The following is a 22,695-nucleotide window of genomic DNA, read 5'->3' as shown; positions in this document are numbered from 1 at the left end:
AAACAAACAAGCAGCAGCAACAGTATTTAAAATCTGCGCTTCCAAAGCCATTCCGTCTTTTCCACCGGAAAGCAAAATCATAACGAACAATCAGCAGCAGCAGCCTTAAAAGTCTGCTCTTCCTAAGCCAAATCCACATTTTTCCACCGGAAGGCTAAATCAAAACAAATAATCAGTCGCAACAGTCCTAAACATTTGCGCTTCTAAGGCCATTCAGTTTTTATCCACCGGAAGGCCAAATCATTACAATCAGCAGCAGCAGCAGCCTTAAAAATATACGCTTCTTTATCTAGTTCCGTTTTTTCCACCGGAAGCAGCAGCATCAAAAATCTGCTCTTCCAAAGCCATTCCTTCTTTTTCCACCGGATGGCCAAATCAACACACACAATCAGCAGCAGCAGCATTAAAATCTGCATTTCCTTAGTCAATTCTGTCTTTTTTTACCGGAAAGCCAAATCAAAGCATACAATCAGCAGAAGCTATCTTGAAAATCTTCGCTTCCTAAGCCAATTCCGTCTTTCTACCGGAGGCCGAATAAAAAAAAAAATTTTCGTAGCAGCAGCCTTAAAAATCTGTACTCTATGTGAAAATCCGTCTATCTTCCGAAGTCCGAATCAGACGTAAATTTTTTAATAAAGAAAATTGAATGTTTCCAAAATTACAAACGTTGCCATAGACATTTATTTTATTTTTTTAACTTCAGTGTTGCCGAAAACAAATTTTATTTTTTTTTTTTTAGTTTGATTTATTTTCTGCAAATCATAGAAATCATAATGTAGGCACATAGAAACTATTTTTTTTCATTCAAAACACAAATTTGGCTCGTTAAAGGGGCAAATTTGAATTCAACGTTGCATTGGAATGGAACACTTTGAATACTGAAATGTAGTTCTTCTTTGTGTTTAACCATTTGCATAAATTTTAAACTTGATAATTTTTGGTTGTATCCAATTTGGACTAGATATCCTAAATGTCTTTCCAGAACCTTCAACATTTTTTTAGATTTCGATATGATTTTGAACTGAATTGCAGTCATTCAGTCATCCAGTTTCTGAATTTGTAACGAATTTATCAAGTTTTACAGCCGTGCTTTTTTTACAAGAGATGCACTAGAAAGGTTTGTTTGGACGCTGACTGAATAAAAAATGCTTATGAAGTTTTGCCTATTTGGTTCGCTTTATTCAAAGCAATGGAACAAGAGCTACTCGAGAAAATGGATTGGTATAAACCAGTAAAAAATAACTCAATTTGTAAGCAGAATTCAAAGCATATTTTGATAATAACAGCAGAGAGAGGAGAGGTCACACCGAGAACTTCATTAATTTTTTACAAAATGCAACTTACAAGCGACAAACCGATGGCAGCATACAAAGTTTCAACACTGCATATCTTTTCGGGACACAAACCATAGACAAAAAAGTGGGTATATCAAGAGCAAACTGAGAAAAGAAAACTTCCACCCGCACTAGTTTTTGCTTTATTTATTCATTAGCCACTACTATCTGGTAACTGCATAGAGTCGCAAGCGACTGCAAAGGAAAACCTCTTCTTCAAAAGTATTTTGCTCTCGGAAATTATTTCGAAACATAAATCTAGCGAAAGGGAAAAACTTTTGCGGATAATAATCTGTTTTCTTGCGCGTTGCGTTCGTTCGGAGCAAAAATATGACAGAGACTTATCCACGGAGCACAAACAGAAGGAGCCAAACCCGGGACCAGGACCGGGAACAAGACAAAGCGTAAAAATTAAACAACTAAACGTGCTGCTGCGAACAACATGAAGGATTCAGCCGGTGTAAAACTTTCTCTTTCAGGATTATGACATGCTTTTGGGTTTAAGTTTTAATCAACAACCATACCTATGTAGAGATACCTTTGCCCAAAGAGCAGAGCGAAGAAATTCTTTGGAAAGTTTTTTTTCTCATGCATATTTTTCCTTTGCTTATTCTACGATGCTCCAAAGGGTTAAAGCTGTTTGGAGGGAGTTAAATTTTGAGAACAAAAATTTTCTTAAAACTTTCCCTGAAGGTATGTTAAGGATTTCTGTGTTTCTTTCATCTCCTGTTGATATATGCGTAAGAGTGTGCTAACGAAGAAAAATAAACATATTGTAATCCATCTGCTTCAGAATTTTCAGATATTTCAATCATATTTTTCCTGGTTGTAGATTTTTGATACATCATCCTTGAGATATTCCTAAGCTGCTTTCAAGTTGTATTTACCAAAAAATTCTTAAACATAGATAAATATTATTATTCTGGAAAAATCAAGAACTTTTTCTTGTAACTTATCATTTTCTGATTTTTGTCAATTTTGTTATATTAATCATATTTATCAAACTGATCTTTTTTTTTTGCAATATTTAAAACTTTAGTAATTTTTGCCATGTTTGCCATGTTTGTCATTTTTGTCATTTTTGTCATTTTTGCCATTTTTGTCATTTTTGTCATTTTTGTCATTTCTGTCATTTTTGTCATTTCTGTCATTTTTGTCATTTTTGTCATTTTTGTCATTTTTGTCATTTTTGTCATTTTTGTCATTTTTGTCATTTTTGTCATTTTTGTCATTTTTGTCATTTTTGTCATTTTTGTCATTTTTGTCATTTTTGTCATTTTTGTCATTTTTGTCATTTTTGTCATTTTTGTCATTTTTGTCATTTTTGTCATTTTTGTCATTTTTGTCATTTTTGTCATTTTTGTCATTTTTGTCATTTTTGTCATTTTTGTCATTTTTGTCATTTTTGTCATTTTTGTCATTTTTGTCATTTTTGTCATTTTTGTCATTTTTGTCATTTTTGTCATTTTTGTCATTTTTGTCATTTTTGTCATTTTTGTCATTTTTGTCATTTTTGTCATTTTTGTCATTTTTGTCATTTTTGTCATTTTTGTCATTTTTGTCATTTTTGTCATTTTTGTCATTTTTGTCATTTTTGTCATTTTTGTCATTTTTGTCATTTTTGTCATTTTTGTCATTTTTGTCATTTTTGTCATTTTTGTCATTTTTGTCATTTTTGTCATTTTTGTCATTTTTGTCATTTTTGTCATTTTTGTCATTTTTGTCATTTTTGTCATTTTTGTCATTTTTGTCATTTTTGTCATTTTTGTCATTTTTGTCATTTTTGTCATTTTTGTCATTTTTGTCATTTTTGTCATTTTTGTCATTTTTGTCATTTTTGTCATTTTTGTCATTTTTGTCATTTTTGTCATTTTTGTCATTTTTGTCATTTTTGTCATTTTTGTCATTTTTGTCATTTTTGTCATTTTTGTCATTTTTGTCATTTTTGTCATTTTTGTCATTTTTGTCATTTTTGTCATTTTTGTCATTTTTGTCATTTTTGTCATTTTTGTCATTTTTGTCATTTCTGTCATTTTTGTCATTTTTGTCATTTTTGTCATTTTTTTCATTTTTTTCATTTTTGTCATTTTTGTCATTTTTGTCATTTTTGTCATTTTTGTCATTTTTGTCATTTTTGTCATTTTTGTCATTTTTGTCATTTTTGTCATTTTTGTCATTTTTGTCATTTTTGTCATTTTTGTCATTTTTGTCATTTTTGTCATTTTTGTCATTTTTGTCATTTTTGTCATTTTTGTCATTTTTGTCATTTTTGTCATTTTTGTCATTTTTGTCATTTTTGTCATTTTTGTCATTTTTGTCATTTTTGTCATTTTTGTCATTTTTGTCATTTTTGTCATTTTTGTCATTTTTGTCATTTTTGTCATTTTTGTCATTTTTGTCATTTTTGTCATTTTTGTCATTTTTGTCATTTTTGTCATTTTTGTCATTTTTGTCATTTTTGTCATTTTTGTCATTTTTGTCATTTTTGTCATTTTTGTCATTTTTGTCATTTTTGTCATTTTTGTCATTTTTGTCATTTTTGTCATTTTTGTCATTTTTGTCATTTTTGTCATTTTTGTCATTTTTGTCATTTTTGTCATTTTTGTCATTTTTGTCATTTTTGTCATTTTTGTCATTTTTGTCATTTTTGTCATTTTTGTCATTTTTGTCATTTTTGTCATTTTTGTCATTTTTGTCATTTCTGTCATTTTTGTCATTTTTGTCATTTTTGTCATTTTTGTCATTTTTGTCATTTTTGTCATTTTTGTCATTTTTGTCATTTTTGTCATTTTTGTCATTTTTGTCATTTTTGTCATTTTTGTCATTTTTGTCATTTTTGTCATTTTTGTCATTTTTGTCATTTTTGTCATTTTTGTCATTTTTGTCATTTTTGTCATTTTTGTCATTTTTGTCATTTTTGTCATTTCTGTCATTTTTGTCATTTTTGTCATTTTTGTCATTTTTTTCATTTTTTTCATTTTTGTCATTTTTGTCATTTTTGTCATTTTTGTCATTTTTGTCATTTTTGTCATTTTTGTCATTTTTGTCATTTTTGTCATTTTTGTCATTTTTGTCATTTTTGTCATTTTTGCGTCATTTTTGCGTCATTTTTGTCATTTTTGTCATTTTTGTCATTTTTGTCATTTTTGTCATTTTTGTCATTTTTGTCATTTTTGTCATTTTTGTCATTTTTGTCATTTTTGTCATTTTTGTCATTTTTGTCATTTTTGTCATTTCTGTCATTTTTGTCATTTTTGTCATTTTTGTCATTTTTTTCATTTTTTTCATTTTTGTCATTTTTGTCATTTTTGTCATTTTTGTCATTTTTGTCATTTTTGTCATTTTTGTCATTTTTGTCATTTTTGTCATTTTTGTCATTTTTGTCATTTTTGCGTCATTTTTGCGTCATTTTTGTCATTTTTGTCATTTTTGTCATTTTTGTCATTTTTGTCATTTTTGTCATTTTTGTCATTTTTGTCATTTTTGTCATTTTTGCCATTTTTGTCATTTTTGTCATTTTTGTCATTTTTGTCATTTTTGGCATTTTTGTCATTTTTGTCATTTTTGTCATTTTTGTCATTTTTGTCATTTTTGTCATTTTTGTCATTTTTGTCATTTTTGTCATTTTTGTCATTTTTGTCATTTTTGTCATTTTTGTCATTTTTGTCATTTTTGTCATTTTTGTCATTTTTGTCATTTTTGTCATTTTTGTCATTTTTGTCATTTTTGTCATTTTTGTCATTTTTGTCATTTTTGTCATTTTTGTCATTTTTGTCATTTTTGTCATTTTTGTCATTTTTGTCATTTTTGTCATTTTTGTCATTTTTGTCATTTTTGTCATTTTTGTCATTTTTGTCATTTTTGTCATTTTTGTCATTTTTGTCATTTTTGTCATTTTTGTCATTTTTGTCATTTTTGTCATTTTTGTCATTTTTGTCATTTTTGTCATTTTTGTCATTTTTGTCATTTTTGTCATTTTTGTCATTTTTGTCATTTTTGTCATTTTTGTCATTTTTGTCATTTTTGTCATTTTTGTCATTTTTGTCATTTTTGTCATTTTTGTCATTTTTGTCATTTTTGTCATTTTTGTCATTTTTGTCATTTTTGTCATTTTTGTCATTTTTGTCATTTTTGTCATTTTTGTCATTTTTGTCATTTTTGTCATTTTTGTCATTTTTGTCATTTTTGTCATTTTTGTCATTTTTGTCATTTTTGTCATTTTTGTCATTTTTGTCATTTTTGTCATTTTTGTCATTTTTGTCATTTTTGTCATTTTTGTCATTTTTGTCATTTTTGTCATTTTTGTCATTTTTGTCATTTTTGTCATTTTTGTCATTTTTGTCATTTTTGTCATTTTTGTCATTTTTGTCATTTTTGTCATTTTTGTCATTTTTGTCATTTTTGTCATTTTTGTCATTTTTGTCATTTTTGTCATTTTTGTCATTTTTGTCATTTTTGTCATTTTTGTCATTTTTGTCATTTTTGTCATTTTTGTCATTTTTGTCATTTTTTTCATTTTTTTCATTTTTGTCATTTTTGTCATTTTTGTCATTTTTGTCATTTTTGTCATTTTTGTCATTTTTGTCATTTTTGTCATTTTTGTCATTTTTGTCATTTTTGTCATTTTTGTCATTTTTGTCATTTTTGCGTCATTTTTGCGTCATTTTTGTCATTTTTGCGTCATTTTTGCGTCATTTTTGTCATTTTTGTCATTTTTGTCATTTTTGTCATTTTTGTCATTTTTGTCATTTTTGTCATTTTTGTCATTTTTGTCATTTTTGGCATTTTTGTCATTTTTGTCATTTTTGTCATTTTTGTCATTTTTGTCATTTTTGTCATTTTTGTCATTTTTGTCATTTTTGTCATTTTTGTCATTTTTGTCATTTTTGTCATTTTTGTCATTTTTGTCATTTTTGTCATTTTTGTCATTTTTGTCATTTTTGTCATTTTTGTCATTTTTGTCATTTTTGTCATTTTTGTCATTTTTGTCATTTTTGTCATTTTTGTCATTTTTGTCATTTTTGTCATTTTTGTCATTTTTGTCATTTTTGTCATTTTTGTCATTTTTGTCATTTTTGTCATTTTTGTCATTTTTGTCATTTTTGTCATTTTTGTCATTTTTGTCATTTTTGTCATTTTTGTCATTTTTGTCATTTTTGTCATTTTTGTCATTTTTGTCATTTTTGTCATTTTTGTCATTTTTGTCATTTTTGTCATTTTTGTCATTTTTGTCATTTTTGTCATTTTTGTCATTTTTGTCATTTTTGTCATTTTTGTCATTTTTGTCATTTTTGTCATTTTTGTCATTTTTGTCATTTTTGTCATTTTTGTCATTTTTGTCATTTTTGTCATTTTTGTCATTTTTGTCATTTTTGTCATTTTTGTCATTTTTGTCATTTTTGTCATTTTTGTCATTTTTGTCATTTTTGTCATTTTTGTCATTTTTGTCATTTTTGTCATTTTTGTCATTTTTGTCATTTTTGTCATTTTTGTCATTTTTGTCATTTTTGTCATTTTTGTCATTTTTGTCATTTTTGTCATTTTTGTCATTTTTGTCATTTTTGTCATTTTTGTCATTTTTGTCATTTTTGTCATTTTTGTCATTTTTGTCATTTTTGTCATTTTTGTCATTTTTGTCATTTTTGTCATTTTTGTCATTTTTGTCATTTTTGTCATTTTTGTCATTTTTGTCATTTTTGTCATTTTTGTCATTTTTGCCGTTTTTGCCATTTTTGCCGTTTTTGCCATTTTTGCCATTTTGGTCATTTTTGTCATTTTTGCCATTTTGGTCATTTTTGTCATTTTTGTCATTTTTGTCATTTTTGTCATTTTTGTCATTTTTGTCATTTTTGTCATTTTTGTCATTTTTGTCATTTTTGTCATTTTTGTCATTTTTGTCATTTTTGTCATTTTTGTCATTTTTGTCATTTTTGTCATTTTTGTCATTTTTGTCATTTTTGTCATTTTTGTCATTTTTGTCATTTTTGTCATTTTTGTCATTTTTGTCATTTTTGTCATTTTTGTCATTTTTGTCATTTTTGTCATTTTTGTCATTTTTGTCATTTTTGTCATTTTTGTCATTTTTGTCAATTTTGTCATTTTTGTCATTTTTGTCATTTTTGTCATTTTTGTCATTTTTGTCATTTTTGTCATTTTTGTCATTTTTGTCATTTTTGTCATTTTTGTCATTTTTGTCATTTTTGTCATTTTTGTCATTTTTGTCATTTTTGTCATTTTTGTCATTTTTGTCATTTTTGTCATTTTTGTCATTTTTGTCATTTTTGTCATTTTTGTCATTTTTGTCATTTTTGTCATTTTTGTCATTTTTGTCATTTTTGTCATTTTTGTCATTTTTGTCATTTTTGTCATTTTTGTCATTTTTGTCATTTTTGTCATTTTTGTCATTTTTGTCATTTTTGTCATTTTTGTCATTTTTGTCATTTTTGTCATTTTTGTCATTTTTGTCATTTTTGTCATTTTTGTCATTTTTGTCATTTTTGTCATTTTTGTCATTTTTGTCATTTTTGTCATTTTTGTCATTTTTGTCATTTTTGTCATTTTTGTCATTTTTGTCATTTTTGTCATTTTTGTCATTTTTGTCATTTTTGTCATTTTTGTCATTTTTGTCATTTTTGTCATTTTTGTCATTTTTGTCATTTTTGTCATTTTTGTCATTTTTGTCATTTTTGTCATTTTTGTCATTTTTGTCATTTTTGTCATTTTTGTCATTTTTGTCATTTTTGTCATTTTTGTCATTTTTGTCATTTTTGTCATTTTTGTCATTTTTGTCATTTTTGTCATTTTTGTCATTTTTGTCATTTTTGTCATTTTTGTCATTTTTGTCATTTTTGTCATTTTTGTCATTTTTGTCATTTTTGTCATTTTTGTCATTTTTGTCATTTTTGTCATTTTTGTCATTTTTGTCATTTTTGTCATTTTTGTCATTTTTGTCATTTTTGTCATTTTTGTCATTTTTGTCATTTTTGTCATTTTTGTCATTTTTGTCATTTTTGTCATTTTTGTCATTTTTGTCATTTTTGTCATTTTTGTCATTTTTGTCATTTTTGTCATTTTTGTCATTTTTGTCATTTTTGTCATTTTTGTCATTTTTGTCATTTTTGTCATTTTTGTCATTTTTGTCATTTTTGTCATTTTTGTCATTTTTGTCATTTTTGTCATTTTTGTCATTTTTGTCATTTTTGTCATTTTTGTCATTTTTGTCATTTTTGTCATTTTTGTCATTTTTGTCATTTTTGTCATTTTTGTCATTTTTGTCATTTTTGTCATTTTTGTCATTTTTGTCATTTTTGTCATTTTTGTCATTTTTGTCATTTTTGTCATTTTTGTCATTTTTGTCATTTTTGTCATTTTTGTCATTTTTGTCATTTTTGTCATTTTTGTCATTTTTGTCATTTTTGTCATTTTTGTCATTTTTGTCATTTTTGTCATTTTTGTCATTTTTGTCATTTTTGTCATTTTTGTCATTTTTGTCATTTTTGTCATTTTTGTCATTTTTGTCATTTTTGTCATTTTTGTCATTTTTGTCATTTTTGTCATTTTTGTCATTTTTGTCATTTTTGTCATTTTTGTCATTTTTGTCATTTTTGTCATTTTTGTCATTTTTGTCATTTTTGTCATTTTTGTCATTTTTGTCATTTTTGTCATTTTTGTCATTTTTGTCATTTTTGTCATTTTTGTCATTTTTGTCATTTTTGTCATTTTTGTCATTTTTGTCATTTTTGTCATTTTTGTCATTTTTGTCATTTTTGTCATTTTTGTCATTTTTGTCATTTTTGTCATTTTTGTCATTTTTGCCATTTTTGTCATTTTTGTCATTTTTGTAATTTTTGTCATTTTTGTCATTTTTGTCATTTTTGTCATTTTTGTCATTTTTGTCATTTTTGTCATTTTTGTCATTTTTGTCATTTTTGTCATTTTTGTCATTTTTGTCATTTTTGTCATTTTTGTCATTTTTGTCATTTTTGTCATTTTTGTCATTTTTGTCATTTTTGTCATTTTTGTCATTTTTGTCATTTTTGTCATTTTTGTCATTTTTGTCATTTTTGTCATTTTTGTCATTTTTGTCATTTTTGTCATTTTTGTCATTTTTGTCATTTTTGTCATTTTTGTCATTTTTGTCATTTTTGTCATTTTTGTCATTTTTGTCATTTTTGTCATTTTCGTCATTTTTGTCATTTTTGTCATTTTTGTCATTTTTGTCATTTTTGTCATTTTTGTCATTTTTGTCATTTTTGTCATTTTTGTCATTTTTGTCATTTTTGTCATTTTTGTCATTTTTGTCATTTTTGTCATTTTTGTCATTTTTGTCATTTTTGTAATTTTTGTCATTTTTGTCATTTTTGTCATTTTTGTCATTTTTGTCATTTTTGTCATTTTTGTCATTTTTGTCATTTTTGTCATTTTTATCATTTTTGTCATTTTTGTCATTTTTGTAATGTTTAAAAAAATTTCTTTTTTTTTTGAAATTTTCTGTAATTTTTTGTCATTTGTTGTTGTTTTTGTTATTCTTGAGTGTTTTTTCAAAAATTTTGCTTGGATCTGTTCATTTTCGTTTTCTCAGTTTTGTTTTTTGTTAAAATCAACTTTTTCCCTTAAAAGCTGAAATTGGGCAAACCGCTTTAAAAACTGCTTCTTTTGTCATTGATTACCATTTAAGAAGCTTTCCCTGAACGACTGGTCGATTCTTCTTTAAAATAGAAAACCTTATGAACCATGAGTTTTCAAATTTGGTAAATGGAAAAAGGTTCACATTTAAAGAACGAGTAGTGGTTCGTGATTTTGTCTGAGAGGTAAAAGATGCTGGATCGAAAGATAAGATGCCTTGAATATCACGTCCAGATTTTTTAGCTGACAAGCATGTTTCAACCATGGTTTTCGTTTATGGCAAAGGATAAAGCATCCTTGAAGCTGACCATTCACAAACAGTTTCCAATGTTGCATGTATGTAAATCTTCTTACTTTTGAAGCCATTAGTTGCATCTTGTGCGGCTGACTGGGTCGGAGAGAAGATGCTGATGAAGTCAGAAGTCAATTTTCTTTTGAGATTCAACATATTTAAGAAACGAAGAGCGGAAGTCAAAGAAAATCCATATCGTTCAACCGAAGACTTTAAGGCTTAGGGAGTTTCCATTGAATTTTTCGCTTTGCTTGAATGGGTCTAATTCAATGATAAGGCTATCTTCTTTCTCGGAACCCTTCTGAAGATTCCTCTTGTCGTTTGATACTCAGAGGAATAGTCATAGATAAATTCCCTTCCCATGCCAAATCCAACAAATTGGAGGACAAAGTAAATTTTCTTTTTGAAAAGTAAAAAAAAAAACATTCTTGAACTATCAGCATTCTTTTCTAACCCGCAAGGGTAAAACTGGTGACATTCCATCTGTTTTTTCATCTTCGTTAGTTCCGTTCCACCTGAAGATAGTCTGGGACGAGCGATGTGTCCCAAAGCTACATGATGATGTCTCGAAAGACTGGAAAACTGTCAGCATAACTGGCACCGGAGAAGAGAGATACCATCATCCTAAGCAAAGTTTCCTTCAAGCGGATATGGAAGATAACGAGCTTAAATTTAATTTTGCCAATCTATCGATTACCTACCGCTTATTTGAGCGCAATAATCTGAAAGTGTCGGGAAGCGGCAGACCGAAATGATTAGTTTATTGCGCTTATTCGAGGAAAACCCAGAAAATTCCAATATTTGTGTTAAATTTAAAAGTAAGATGTTTCATATTCTCCATCGAAACTTCCCATAAAGTTATTGATGGTTCATTTTCGATCACAAATTTCCAAAGGCTGAAAATAAAACTCACAATTTCCAGTCACGACTTTGACGTCACTCATCGTGACTAAGATGAATTTTGCACCTCCATCCCGGAGAAGTTTGGCCATCAATCAGCTTATCCCGGGACCACACGGAACGAGGCTCAAAATCTCATTGGAAATTCAAACCTACAGCTCATAATCAACATCATTTATATTTCAAAACAGGATCCCGGGATTCGAAGGCATCCCGGGCGCCCACGAGGACCGACTTCGACTTTTGGGTGAGTGGATTGGGGCAAAGCTGGCAGAAAAAATATGTCTTTGGCAGAAAGTGGGGGTGCGTATACTTATTCGACGTTATTTCAAGACCCAACGCAAACCGTCATCTTTGAAGAAGCGATTTTCTACGGCAAGTAAACTGTAGACATGTTCCTTGCGATGACTTTTTTTCTTGTTGCAGAGCCTGTATCTTCGAAAAGGGCAAAGCTTTCTATCATTCGTCACGTTTCAGTTGCTGTTTTTTTGCCTGTTAACAAGAAACAGTGGTCTATCTTCCTAAAATATAACTTATAGTAGATAAGAATTATCATTGTGAAGGAAATTGTTCAAAATGTTTTCGAAGGAGTTATTATAAATGAACAAAGATGATATTTGTAATGATTTTTTTGTTTTGTCGTTTGAGTTCCCTTAAGCGACTTTTTTATGGAAGGTTACAACAATAAAACTACATGTAGGTATAGCTTTGGTTTGAAAAATATAGGGACCTTCGGATAGCAACCTACTGCTTCTGATAAATCAATCATTGCATAAACTGAGACAAGAAATAACCGAATTGGAACTTTGGCAACGACTTTTAGCAAGAAAACACGGACTAGAATTAGAACTTGGAATGTTTTGACCCTTGCCCAGCCAGGTAAGCTGGCTTAACTTGCTAGAGAGCTAATCGTCTCAATCTAGAGATATTGGGACTGAGCGAAGTCCGTTGGCCTAACACTGGAGAACACAAGACACACCCCGGGCAAGTACTGCTTTACTCTGGCATACGAGGAGAACACGCTACTCGGGAACGAGGAGTTGGTTTCCTGTTGAGCCCGCACGGCCATGCCGCCCTCATAAGATGGGAACCGATAAACGAAAGAATGATCGTAGTTAGATTTAGAACACGGATTAGAAATCTTACAATGGTCCAGTGCTAAGCGTCAACAGACATTGTCGATTTGCAGGATAAAGAGGAGGAGAGGAGGGCAGATGAGCGAAAACGGAGAGCTGTTTGTATAGTTTTGTGCCAACAACAACATGACCAACAATGGTGGTCATGAGGGTATCCCGAGATGACCGAAAAGAAAATCAAATTGATCACAACTGAATCAGCCCAAAATGGAGAAGGAGCCTTCTTGATGTCCGCAACAAACGAAGCGCAGAGATTGCATCTGACCATCACCTCGTTCTTGGCAAGATACAACTGAGAGTTGCGACTGGAGAATCCAGAGGTGGAAAGGGCATACGTCGAACTGCTTGAATCCCGAGCCTCGAAACTCAACAGAACCAGCAGTTCGAAGCGCGAACAGTAAGTCGCAACTAACTGGGAAGTACCCTCGCTGGCTGAAACAGAAGAGGCCATCAAAGACATGAAATCCAACAAAGCGCCTAGACTCGATTGCATTCCTGTTGAGATGTTCAAAGCAAACCCTGCCTTGTCAGCACAAATGTGGCACCATCTTTGCGCTGACATCTGGGTACTGCAACATTCCCGGCCAACTAGAGGCAGGGTAACCTCGTAAAGGTCCCAAAGAAAGGAGACCTGATTGAGCGCGGTAACTGACGAGGCATAACATTGATCTGTACAACTCTCAAAGTACTCTGCAAAGAGAACCTAAACAAGATCCAGGAGAAAATTGACGCTAATCTCCGGCGACAACAAGCTGGATTCCGAACCATCACATTTGGACCACATCACAACGCTACGAATAATATTGCAACAAATCAACGCATTCCAGAACTCTCTTCTGCTGGTTTTCGTTGATTTTTAGAAGCATTCGACCGAATTAACCACGAAAACATCTGGGCGGCTCTAAGGTGACAAGGAGACCCAGAGAAATTAGTCCATCTCATCGAAGCTCAGTACGGACATTTTCGTTCAAGGTCTTGCACGATGGTGTCTCGTCCAATCCAATCCCGTGAGACAGGAATGTATCTTATCACCGCTACTTTTTCTAATCGTAATTGATAAGATTCTGACTGGATCGATCGACTGTGCACCAAACCGAGGATTGCCGTGGAATTCTTCAACAATGGATCAACTGAACTGACCTGGCTGACGATATTGTTTTGCTCGGCCAAACACAACTGTGAGCCGAGTGAGCCGAGATAGACAAAGTCTTCGACTATCTCCAGCTCGTCGCCGTCAATCGTGACCTTGTTATTACTGGACAAGCGGGTTCGGTCGGTCTCGAATCCACAGGCCAGCATGTACTTCGTCTTGGACGTATTAATCATCAACCCAATCCTTCCTACTTCGCATTTCAGTTTGCGGTAGATGTCTTCCACCGCCGCAGATGATCTGCCGACTATATCAATGTCATCAGCATTCCATCCATCGTCGCCTTGATCAGTCTGATTAGCTTCCCGGAAAAGCCGTTCTCGTCCATAATTTTCCATAGCTCGTTACGGTCAATCATGTCGTATGCGGCTTTGAAGTCGATGAATAGATGGTGCGTAGGGACGTGGTGTTCTCGGCATTTTTGGAGGATTTGCCGTAATGTGAATATCTGGTCCGTCGTAGACCGTCCCTCCATGAAGCCGGCCTGATGACTTCCCACGAATCTGTTTGCTTGTGGCGATAGGTGGCGGAGTAGGATTCGGGACAATACTTTGTAGACGGCATTAAGGACAGTGATCACTCGGTAGTTCTCACAGTCCAATTTGTCGCCCTTCTTGTAGATGGGGCATATTACCCCCTCCTTCCACTCCTCCGGTAGCTGTTCTATGTCCCAGATCCGGACTATCAACCGGTGTAGGCAATAGGCCAACTTGTCCGGGCCCATTTTGATGAGTTCAGCTGCGATGCCATCCTTCCCAGCCGACTTGTTTCTATTCAGCTGGCGAATGGCTTCCTTAACTTCACTCATCGTTGGGAGCGGCTCCTCTACGTCGTTAGCTACACCGGCGATGTACCTTCCACCACCGTCTTGATCTCCTGCATGTGCGCCGTTCAGGTGTTCATCGAAGTGCTGCTTCCACTTTTGGATCACCTCACGATTGTCCGTCAGGATGCCTCCGTCCTTATCCCGGCACATTTCGGCTTGCGGCACGAAGCCTTTGTGGGATGCGTTGATTTTCTGATAGAACTTTCGTGTTTCTTGGGAACGATGCAGCTGCTCCAGCTCCTCGAGCTCCTCCTCCTCCAGACGGCGCTTTTTCTCCTGGAATATTCGGACTCGCTGCCTCTTCCACTGTCGGTGATTTTCCACATTTGGGTTCCACGACGGGTGCCTCTTTGCACTACTGCCGCCGCGCGGCATTCTCTTCGTCCATCACTCTCCTACACTCCTCGTCGAACAAGTCGTCCCGTCGAGTTGACCGTTGACGTTCTCCGCAGCACTGTTAGTGGCTGTCTTGATGGTATCCCAACAGTCCTCGAGATCACTTCCATCTGTACCGTTGAGCCGTCAACACGTACGCCGGAGCATCGTATCGTTGCTGTGTACCTGCAGGAACATTTTACATTATTTATTTTTTCCTTACCTGTATTTCAATCAGCACTTTTCAGTGCTAAAATTATTTTCATTTTCTTTTATTCATATTTTCTCTTTTCTTTCCAGCATGGGGAAGTCTTCGGCCGGCTCAAGGGCCGGAAGAAAACGGATTGCTGAACCTAATCCAGGGCCATCTGCCAAAAAAGTTGAAATTTCCAATTCATTCGATGTCCTTCATAACATCGGTGATGAGGAAATATTCATATTTAATTCTGATAAGAGTACTAAGAAACCTTCTTCTTCTTCTTATACTCTTAAAAACGAAAAGATTCCACCAATAACGGTCACGATTCTTGACTTCAATGCCTTTCGAAAAGAAATCGTCACTTCCGTCAAGGATGTGAAGATTTCTTTTCAGATCGGTCGAAGGGGAACTGCTCGTATATTGGCGGAATCTTTTAATGATTTTCAAAAGGTTTTAAATTATTTGAATAATAAAAAACACCAATTTTTTACGTACGACACTAGAAGTGATCGTCCATTTAAAGTTGTACTTCGTGGTCTCACTGGCGATCAGACACCGGATGAGATCACAGCTGAATTAAATTCTTTGTTAGGTTTTTCTCCAATTCAAGTAATTCAAATGAGGAAAAGAACCAACACGAATAATACCAGTAGTGTTGGTTTTGCTCCTGAACTTTATTTGATCAATTTTAAAAAGGATCAGGTTAATAATTTGAAAATTTTGGAAAAGGCTCGTCTTATGTTTCATTGTCGAGTAAAATTTGAACCTTTTCGTAAATCCCATACCAATTTTTTACAAAATATTACGCAATGTCGTCGTTGTCAAGCTTTTTGTCATGGCACTAAAAATTGTAGAATGAATGCCAGATGCATGTTTTGCGGCTCATTCGATCATGAAAAATCTAAATGCCTTTTTGGTGGTGATAAGCCAAAAACAGAATTTTTTAAGTGTGCGAATTGCGCAGGTAATCATTCCTCGAATTCTCTAGATTGTCCCGTTAGGGCAAAAATTGTTGCTTCTAGGAAAAACCCCAATGTTTCCAGAAAAGTTTCTTCTCCTCCTTCCTCTTTTTCGTCTACACACGTCAGACCGGCAAACAACCTGCCTGTTCGCAGTCAGCCTCGGCCTACATTGGAATCACGGCTGGGTAATACCCGAAGTGATTTTAATGTTACCTGGGCTGATTCTGCGCCACAGACTCGTTGTTTATCGTTCTCAGAGGTGGTTGAAAATGGGTTGCCCTCTTCAGGTTTAACTAATAAAAATGGGAAAAAAACAAGTCTCAACGTTCATGCGAAGGCTTGGGAAAATCCCCGAAATTCAAATACTTTTTCTTCTCCTTCCTCTTCTGATTCTAACAATTTTGTTGATTTGGGTGAGATTACTGAGGAAAAATTAAAATTTTTGCATCAAAATTTAATGGAAATGATGCAACTTATGTTGAAAGCAAATTCAATGTTTGAAGCTTTCCAAACTTCTTTTAATTATGCTAACAAAATTATTATGACTTTACGATTCCCTCATGGATCCAAATAGATGTTTAAATATTATAAATTGGAACGCCAGATCTTTGCTGGCTAACCAAGATGAATTCTTTTTATTTTTGAAAACTCAAAACATTCATATTGCTGCCATCACCGAAACTTTTTTAAAGCCAGACAATAACTTGAAAAGCAATGCTTTCTTTAAAATTTTGCGAAATGATCGACTTGATCGACAAGGTGGGGGTGTAGCTATTGTCATCAATAGTCGTCTCAAATTTAGACTTCTTCCTTCTTTCAATACAAAAGTCTTAGAAACAATTGGAATTGAATTAGAAACTTCTATGGAGAAAATTATAATTGTTGCCGCATATTTGCCTTTTCAATGTAGCGGTGAACAGAAAAATTTTTTGAAGGGAGATTTACAAAAACTCACCAGAAATAAATCTAAATTTTTTATTATTGGTGACTTTAATGCAAAACACCGATCTTGGAATAATATTTCATCAAATTCAAATGGGAATATTTTGTTTAATGACTGCTCTGCAGGTTATTATACTGTTGAATATCCTAATGGGCATACTTGTTTTTCTTCAATTAGAAATCCCTCCACAATTGATTTGGTTCTAACGGATTTAGGCGAGCATTGTAGTCAATTAGTTACTCATGCGGACCTCGATTCAGACCACCTTCCAGTAACATTTTCTTTATCCCAAAGTCCCATTGAAAACCCTTTAAAATCAACTTTTAACTTTCAAAAGGCTAACTGGGAGCGATATATGAATTTTATTGAACGTAATTTAGATGTAAACGTTCCACTGAATTCAATAGAAGATTTTGATTTGGCTGTAGAAAATTTGACAACTGCAATAGTCAATGCTAAAGCCGCTTCAATACCTAAAATTAAACATAAATTCAATCAACCTTTAATTGATGATGATCTTCAGTTTTTGATACGACTGAAAAACATTCGTCGACGCCAACATCAACGTACTAGAGATCCTTATTTGAAATTAATTTATTGCGACCTTCAAAAAGAGATCAAACGTCGTTTAAATTTCATTCGTAATGAAAATTTTGCTAAAGCAGTAGAGCAGCAAATCTGAAGGTTATTCAACTGGTGTTGCTCTTCTTGATATTGAAAAAGCTTTTGACAGTGTTTGGCACAAAGGTTTAGTAGCTAAATTAGCTCGATTTGATTTTCCTGTATATCTCACCAAAATTATTCAAAATTATTTGACTAGCCGAACCTTACAAGTAAGCTATCAAAATTCATGCTCTGAAAGGACACCCATTAGAGCTGGTGTCCCTCAAGGCAGTATACTTGGGCCAATTTTATACAATATTTTTACTTCTGATCTTCCTGATGTACCAGAAGAAAAAGGTAGAAGATTATTTGCTGACGATACTTTGCTTTCAGCCAAAGGTCGAAATTTACGGGTGGTACGCAGTAGATTGCAACAAAATTTAAATTCCTTTTTGAATTACTTGATAATGTGGAAAATTTCTCCTAACGCTTCCAAAACTCAACTTATTTTATTTCCCCATAAGCCAAGAGCAAATTTTTTAAAACCTAATGAAAATCATTCCATAACTTTTAACGATCACGTGAAGTACTTGGGACTTACACTTGATCGGAATCTTACTTTTAAAAATCACATTGAAGATATTCAATCTAAATGTAATAAATACACTAAATCTCTTTATTCTCTCATCAACAGGAAATCCCGGTTGTGTCTGCGAAATAAGATGCTCATCTACAAACAAGTTTTCCGACCAGCGATCATGTATGCAGTTCCGATTTGGTCTAGCTGCTGCGCGACGAGGAAGAAAGTCATCCAGAGGATTCAGAACAAAGTTCTGAAAATGATTTTGCGGCTTCCACCTTGGCACAGCACCGAAGATCTTCATCGGATTGCAGGCATTGAATCTATCGAAGAGATGGCCAACAAAATCATCTCCAACATCAGAGGCAAATCGATGCAGTCTTCCATCGCAGAGATTCGTTCTCTTTATGTTTAGTTTAATTTTAAGATAGTGTTTAGTTTTAAGTATAAAATATTTTTGCTATTACAGGATGTTCTCCTACATTAAAAACTTGATTGCGCTCAGCAAATTTAAATCTTATAAATAAATTTTTATAATCTAGTTACTTATAGGGCTATGAACAGTTCATTATTGAGCTGAACACCTAGTTCAATGCAATAATGTAATATAAGTGTAATCATGATTTGATACAAATAAAGACATATTTAAAAAAAAAAAAAAAAATCAACCTTTAATTGATGATGATCTTCAGTTTTTGATACGACTGAAAAACATTCGTCGACGCCAATTTCAACGAACTAGGGATCCTTATTTGAAATTAATTTATTGCGACCTTCAAAAAGAGATCAAACGTCGTTTAAATTTCATCCGTAATGAAAATTTTGCTAAAGCAGTAGAGGACATAAAACCCTACTCAAAGCCATTTTGGAAATTAACTAAAATTCTAAAAAAGCCCCAGAAGCCAATTCCTACTTTGAAAGATGGGGATAAACTTCTTTTAACTAATTCAGAAAAAGCTCAAAAATTAGCCCAACAATTTGAGTCTGCTCATGATTTTAATTTAAACGTTTTAAGTCCAATTGATGCTCAAATTTCCCTAGAATTTGATGATATTCTTTCTAAGCAAATTGTGTTTGAAAGTTCTTGTGAGACAAATATTGATGAACTTAAATTGATTTTCAAAAAATTTAAAAATATGAAAGCCCCGGGGGAAGATGGGATTTTCTATATTCTTATTAAAAAGTTGCCTGAAAGCACTTTAAATTTTTTAGTTAAAATCTTCAATAAATGTTTTCACTTGGCTTATTTTCCCAATAAATGGAAAAATGCCAAAGTAACTCCAATTTTGAAACCTGGAAAAAGTGCTTCAGAGCCTTCAAGTTATCGACCAATTAGTTTGCTTCCTTCTTTAAGTAAACTATTTGAGAGAGTTATTTTGAATAGAATGATGATTCACATTAATCAGAATTCTATTTTCCCTGATGAACAATTTGGTTTTCGTCATGGACATTCTACTACACATCAACTTTTGAGTGTAACTAATATGATTAACGCTAGCAAATCTGAGGGTTATTCAACTGGTGTTGCTCTTTTTGATATTGAAAAAGCTTTTGACAGTGTTTGGCACAAAGGTTTAGTAGCTAAATTAGCTCGATTTGATTTTCCTGTATATCTCACCAAAATTATTCAAAATTATTTGACTAGCCGAACTTTGCAAGTAAGCTATCAAAATTCATGCTCTGAAAGGATACCCATTAGAGCTGGTGTCCCTCAGGGTAGTATACTTGGGCCTATTTTATACAATATTTTTACTTCTGATCTTCCTGATGTCCCAGAAGGAAAAGGTAGAAGATTATTTGCTGACGATACTTTGCTTTCAGCCAAAGGTCGAAATTTACGGGTGGTACGCAGTAGATTGCAACAAAATTTAAATTCCTTTTTGAATTACTTGAAAATGTGGAAAATTTCTCCTAACGCTTCCAAAACTCAACTTATTTTATTTCCCCATAAGCCAAGAGCAAATTTTTTAAAACCTAATGAAAATCATTCCATAACTTTTAATGGGGTTTCATTAGAATGGTCTGATCACGTGAAGTACCTGGGACTTACACTTGATCGGAATCTTACTTTTAAAAATCACATTGAAGATATTCAATCTAAATGTAATAAATACACTAAATCTCTTTATTCTCTCATCAACAGGAAATCCAGGTTGTGTCTGCGAAATAAGATGTTAATCTACAAACAGGTATTCCGACCAGCGATAATGTATGCAGTTCCGATTTGGTCTAGCTGCTGCGCGACGAGGAAGAAAGCCATCCAGAGGGTTCAGAACAAGGTTCTGAAAATGATTTTGCGGTTTCCACCTTGGCACAGCACCGAAGATCTTCATCGGATTGCGGGCATTGAATCGATCGAAGAGATGGCCAACAAAATCATCTCCAACTTCAGAGGCAAATCGATGCAGTCTTCCATCGCAGAGATTCGTTCTCTCTATAATTAGTTTTAATTTAGGATAGTTTTAGTTTTTAGTAGTAAGTTTAAAATATTTTTTGACATTACAGGATGTTCTCCTACATAAAAATACATGATTGCACTCAGCAAAATTAATTCAAATAAATAAATTATAGTGATTAATAAACTATAGGGCTCTGAAAGTTCATTATTGAACCGAACACCTAATTTAATGTATTAATGTAATATAAATGTAATGATGAATTGGTACTAATAAAGACATATTTAAAAAAAAAAAACAGTCCTCGAGAGGGGCTTCGTCAAGCTCGCCCTCTGCCGGCAGCGCTGCTTCGACCGATTGCGCGTAGTCTGCCGCGACCTCAGGTTGCTTCAGTCGTTCGATATTTAACCGAGGCGGGCGCCGGTTTCGTGTGTTGTTCACTACGGAGAGTTTTGGGCGCATCTTCACCATCACCAGATAGTGGTCTGACTCGATGTTGGCTCCTTCTCAAAAGTGATGAGTCATCTAGTCCGGCATTTCCACGGAAGTTTCTGTGCCATCGAAAATCTCCATCAGTCGTGCTCCTGCCTTAATTCTGAATGTATCCATCCGTGTTTTTCGTCGCAGGCTGGCAGCAGGTTAATAGACGCGATCAAAATTCCTTTCCAGTGGAGGTTTGCCTTTTTGTCTATATCGCTACCTCCATCGGATGGAATGCATTCTGGCACCTGTAAAGCGCTCAGAGACATATCATTCATTGAGAATAATATTGTCTCATTGCTTGCCTACGATTTTGAAGTGATTTTTTTTAACTCATTCTGCAGCTGAAGACTTTCGGCCCTTGCTTTTGCCAAACTCTTTTTTAAGCTCTGCTAGCTGTTCCGTCATCTGCGTTTTTGTAGATTTCGACTTCGCTTTGCTATACAAAAAAGGAAATAATATGAAAAATATATTTTTAAAACATCTTTTTTTTTTTAATTTCGTTGCTCAATTGTCATCTGCCTTCTCAACAGTCAAGGAATATTTAAATAAGGTAGTGTCGAGAGCCATATTGGATTTTTTTTTGTGACGTCACAAAAACGAATGTATCGAAAATTTATATGCGAATGGCAGAAATTTCAAAGAAAAACATGTTTTAGAACGAAAATGAATTCCAATTTCATTTTGAATGTGTTGTAAGACCTCTATTTCACTATGTTATGAAATTTTCTGGTCCTTTGAAGATTGTATTATGTTTTTTTTTTCTCATTTTAATAATGAACGCAATGTCATCTTGAAGCTAAAACGTTCAAAAACGAAGATAAAATCTACTTTAAAAAGGTCTAGCTGGTAGTTCTTGAGTGTTCAACTGATTGTCATGATTTTTATCCAATCGGTTTACCATATTCAATTCTTATGTAGAACAATTAACATCAATTGATTATTGTTAACTCGATTTCCTAAAATGCGAATAAATAATTGTGGTTTTATATCAAAGCTTGTTTTTTGATAACTTTTTTGTAATAAGTATCTTAAACTGCACTGACTTGATCATTTTCATGGAAGATTTTGAACTATTTTTTAAGTTTAGTTTTGCAAATTTGAGTAGCGAAAATCCACCATTTTTTCGAACTTCGATGGTCTATTTCATACAAAAATTACTCGAAAATCCAACTTTTTTCGTACCAATCTTGAAGAGCAGGAATCCTTCTAGAATAACAGGTATTAAAAGTGGAACATTTCCAGCAAATTCTTCAAATTATCAATGAAAATGGCAAATTTCCTAGTAAATTAACAGATTTTTCGTGATTGTGACGTCGCAGTGTGTACTAATACTAAAGCAGGGCTGCCTCGACACTACCTTCTTTAAATATTCCTTGCTCAACAGTGACTAAACTGATATCTGTCTTCCCATCGGATATTTTGAGCTCAAAATCATCGCCTACCCATCGATGATTTGTTAAACAATCAGAACAAAATGAAAACTTCAAACTATTACCGACTCTTTTGACTCACAATATTTGTTTGCCCTTTAAATTAATCGCCAAATGATTAAAGTGACTTGAAAACTTTATCATAGTCTTATTGCCGTAAAGATTTCATTCATAGTATTTGTTTATATTTAACGTTACCAACTCTCTTTAGCTTTGACTTAAATTGTTATTCTTCTACAATAATGATTCCCACATAAACAAAAATTTTATCGAACATGATTCTATAATTCTATATCACAGTGCACATTTCATGCAAAGTGTGGTTTCTTAAAAGGAAACAATTCCAAATGGTTTTGATTTGCCTTGAAATGATCTTATGCCTAGTGTTTAATTACCTTGCCTAGATACGCTCCTTCTCCCATAATGCACATACGAAGGACAGCTGATGTTGATTTCTTTTC

This window comes from Uranotaenia lowii, chromosome 2 (genome assembly GCF_029784155.1).
Source record: "Uranotaenia lowii strain MFRU-FL chromosome 2, ASM2978415v1, whole genome shotgun sequence".
Classification (NCBI taxonomy): domain Eukaryota; kingdom Metazoa; phylum Arthropoda; class Insecta; order Diptera; family Culicidae; genus Uranotaenia; species Uranotaenia lowii.
Note: the sequence above shows the minus strand (reverse complement) of the source record.